The sequence below is a fragment of the Mastomys coucha genome, unplaced genomic scaffold (genome assembly GCF_008632895.1).
Source record: "Mastomys coucha isolate ucsf_1 unplaced genomic scaffold, UCSF_Mcou_1 pScaffold22, whole genome shotgun sequence".
In the NCBI taxonomy this organism is placed as follows: domain Eukaryota; kingdom Metazoa; phylum Chordata; class Mammalia; order Rodentia; family Muridae; genus Mastomys; species Mastomys coucha.
In genome coordinates this window covers 6770505-6774922 of record NW_022196905.1, presented here as the reverse complement: position 1 = coordinate 6774922, position 4418 = coordinate 6770505, and positions in this window count along the sequence as shown.

Below are 4418 nucleotides of genomic sequence, written 5' to 3'. Positions count from 1 at the left end.
AAAGAACAAACATGGTATGCACTCTCTGATAAGTGGTTATTAGCCTAGAAGTTTGGAATACAGGAAGAGCAACCTACAAACCACAAGGAACTCAAGAAGAAGGAAGACCAAATGGTGGACAGTGCACTTCTTCTTAAAAGGGGCAACCAAATACCCACAGAAGGAGTTGCAGAGATTAACTGTGGAGCAGAGACTGAAGGAAGGGCAAGCCAGCCTAAATATAGCTATCTCCTGAGACACTCTGACAGTACCTGACTAATCCAGATGTAGAGGCTCACAGACATCTATTGATCTGAGTACAGGGTCCCCAGTGAAGGAGTTAGAGAAAGGGCCTATGGAGCTGAGGGGTTTGCAGCCCCTTAGGACAAACAACTATGAACTGACTAGTACCCTCAGAGCTCCCAGGCTCTCAACCACCAACCAAGGACTGCACATGGAGGGGTCTGATTGTTCTGGCAGCATATGTATAGTAGAGGATTGCAATTTGATCATCAATAGGAGGAGAAGAGCTCGGCCCTGTGAAAGTTTTGTGCCCCAGTGTAGGGGAATGCCAGGGCCAAGAAGTGGAAGAGGGCGGGGTGGCAGGCATGGTGAGGGGGCAGGCAACAGGGGTTTGTTTGGGTTGTTTTTGTTTGTTTCTTTGTTTTTTGGAGGTTAAACTAGGAATGGAGAAATTTACATGTAAATAAAGAAAATATCTAATAATGAAAAAAAAAAAAAAAAGAATCTGAGAAGTACAAACCAGAGTGTAATGTATAGGGTTCTTCTGTGACAATTGTGAGTCCTGGATTTGGAACTGCCATATTTTCTTTGATACATGCCATTTTATCTTATGAAAGACAAGTAGGATTCTAGGTCAAGTCCTTTTTACCTAGCTTTTGTGTGATTTTTCCCTATAGATACATAAACAAATGCCTATCCATCCTATATAAGACACCAACCATAGACCAAAGAAATAGTCCACCTAAGTCTAGCTCAGAGAGCCAGTGACTTTATTGAGATTGTTGTTGCAATGAAAGAGATGGGTTTCTCAGAAACCCATCAGAGGATAGATGACTCAAAGCAGCTTTATTGCCATAAATACCACCCCATCATGGGACAGGTCATGAAAGCTACATCCTTTAAGCTCACTGAATGATTTAGCTCTGGCAGCTGGTCAGACAGTCTTCTCCCCATAATAATTGCTTTCCTTTTGTAAAACTTTAGGGAGCTTTTGTGAATCTAGTAAGCTTTCCCATATTGGGCTAAGTTTTGTTATTTTAGAGACCCTTGAGTTTCCTTCTTTCCTATAGGAAGGATGTCTCAAGTTGGAGGATATTACTATGTGATACTAGATTTAGGTAGATATATAAAAGAAGTACACTCGCAGTGTCCCAGAGAAATGTAACCAAGAGCATCTATCAATCTGTTGATCCCTATTTGTCTGTCTGTCTACCTGTCTACCTGTCTATCTATCTATCTATCTATCTATCTATCTATCTATCTATCTATCTATCTATCTATCTATCTATCTTTCATCTGCCTGTGTGTCTGTCATCCTTTAAATGAGTACAGTCCCTATAAGCTCATATATTTGAATGTTTTATCCTGAGTTGGTTGAACTGTTTGGAAGGATTATGACTTATGGCTTTGTGTCACTAGAGACCGGCTTGGTGGTTTCTAAAGACTCACACATTCCCAGTGTGGTTCTTTCTGCTTTGCTCTTGTGGGGCAAGATGTGAGTTCTCAGTGATGGCTCCAGCACCATGCCTGTCTGCTTGCTGCAATACTTCCTACTGTGGTGGTCATAGATTCTAACTAATCCTCTGAACCTATAAGCCTCAAATAAACTCTTCATTTTGTAAGTTACCTTTTGTAAGTTACTAGGACACTATCTCTGTCTATTCATTATCTGTTTACTCACCCATCCAAGTAGGCTGTGTGTTTGTGGAGACTGATAGGCACTAAGATATACTAGTGGTTCTTAAATACAGATAATCTGGCTCTTCTCTCTTACAGAAGTCCAGCTAGGTGATTCTTAGGCTCTCCTCAGGGCCCTATAAGCAACCCATTCTGTGACCTTGCAGCTTTTACAGAGTGGTGTTCTATCATTCTCACTTGCAGTTGTGAGCAAGTCCTTTTTCTCCTTGATACACACATCTAAGATAAACTTGAATTATAACTTTATATCTAGTTCTTTCTTTCTGGATCCTGACACATAGGCTAAGTGACAGATGTAGAACTTATTTCACCACCCTCAAGGAATGGGATCAGACACAGAACTGCTGTGCTCTGTGGAACCAGTTTGACTCTCCTATATCTCCCTCCAGGATTACATTGTACTGACTCTATTTACCATGTGTCATGGCTTGAATAGGAATATCTCCCACAGGCTCATCTGAATGCTTGATTATTAGGAAGGGCCAATGCTTGACAGGATTTTAGATTGTATGGTCTTGTTGGAGGAAGTGTGTCATTGGGGGTGGGATTTGGAATTTCAAATGCTCATACTGGACCCAGTGTCTCTCTCTCTTCCTGTGAAACTTGATGTAGAACTCTTAGCTACATCTCCTGGGCCATGTCTGCCTGCATGCTGCTGTACTTCCTGCTGTGAGGACAATGGACTAAACCTTTGAAACTGTAAGCCATCCCCAATTAGATGCTTTCTTTTATAAGAGCTGCATAGTCATGGTGTCTCTTCACAGCAACAGAACTTTGACTAAGACATCATGCTTTCTTAATACTCTGGGAACTAAAGGGTGTCTCATTTAGGAGCCTCATCTACTATCCATGATGGCCATCTCTCCTAATGAAGCTTTCTCAGACATGAAAGTTTGCTTTTCCACTTCAGCATAGGATGTAGTAACTCTCCTAATAAAGCTTGTCTGAAGGGTAATTCATCTTAGCTCCCTATATATGAACTTCTGGTCTTTTACTCGGAAAAGTGGAAAGCTAGAGACCCTGGGGAATGGATGGTATAAGTTCTACTCTGACAGCCAGAAGGCTCAGGACCTAAGAAGAGTCGATTTTTCAGTTTGAATCTAAAGGCAAGAAAAGACCTATGTCCAATGTAGGCAGGAAACATTGACATTTTCCTAGCCCTTATGTTTTGGTTACATCTTTAACTGATTGGATGGTGCCCCTTTACTAGATTTCAATTGGTTTTGTTTAATATATGGACTCAATGTTAATTTCATTTTAAACATATCCTCACAGATATACCCAAAATATTTGACAATATAGAGCTGGCATATAAAATTAACTATTATAACAACTATGAGCCAAATACATGAGGTAGACATTCCCAAATTCATGATTACAACTGTTGCTTGGGAGATGTGATATCTGTACAAGAACCTTCTATTTTCAGCATTAACATGGCATATCCTTACTGTAGGTTAATATAGTAGCACTGAATACTTATTTCTGAGCAATCAGATTAAGATATATGTCATATGCAAATGCTTATATTAAGGGCATACTAGTGTACATATCAATGCAAAGGAATGTGTAAAATATAAACATTATTTTCATTTGAAATTCTTAAAATATATTGAAGAATATTCATGATATAGTAGTTTTCAGGGATCAAAAATAATTGTTAGTGTGGATAGATTATTTCCTAATGCAAAACACATGAAATATATACAAATTTGTGAGTGAATCTCATTCAATAACTGTGTAGTTTCCAGGAGTAAAGTGATCTAGATTTTCCAAAGTAGCTATGAAAGAAGTAAAATTATCTACAGTGTGAAGTCTAAAGTCTTGTGATGAATGTAAGAAAGAACTAAATATGTTCCTACAAGCACTGCCTATGAGAATGTACTTGAACACAGGCAGTGTGCATATTTCACACTACACCTTTTCTCTTCCTACCTATTTCTAATTTGTAATGGTGGTGATGATAGTGTTTGGTTTTGTTTCTTTGCTTTGACGTAATTTCCTGAGTATCTAACATGTACCAGACACTAAGATGGTTGCAGAAGCTTTAATTGTATCATTTGAGTTTTAAATTGTTCATTGAGGTAAGCATTTTACACATGAAGGACTAAGTCTTTCTTTAAAATAATACTTATTTTTATTTCTGAGTACTTCTGTGTTCTTACTGTCTCTGTGTATGTCTACCATGAATGTGAAGATCTTCTTGTGAGCTATCCAGTGTGGGAGCTTGGAACTTAACGAGGACCTTCTGAAGAAGCAAGTACTCTTACCTATAAGGTTATCTATTCTAATCTTCTGGCTCCTTCTATGACTTGTTTTGCCATCAACTGTGTCTAGGTTCTCTCTTCAACCTGTCTCTGTAAAGCTTTCCCAATAAAACCTCCCTTCCTGCCTCCTTCCTTCCTTTCTTCCTTCTTTCCTCCCTCCCTCCCTCCCTTCCTTCCTCCTTCCCTTCTTCTTCTTTTTCTTCTTCTTCTTCTTCTTCTTCTTCTTCTTCT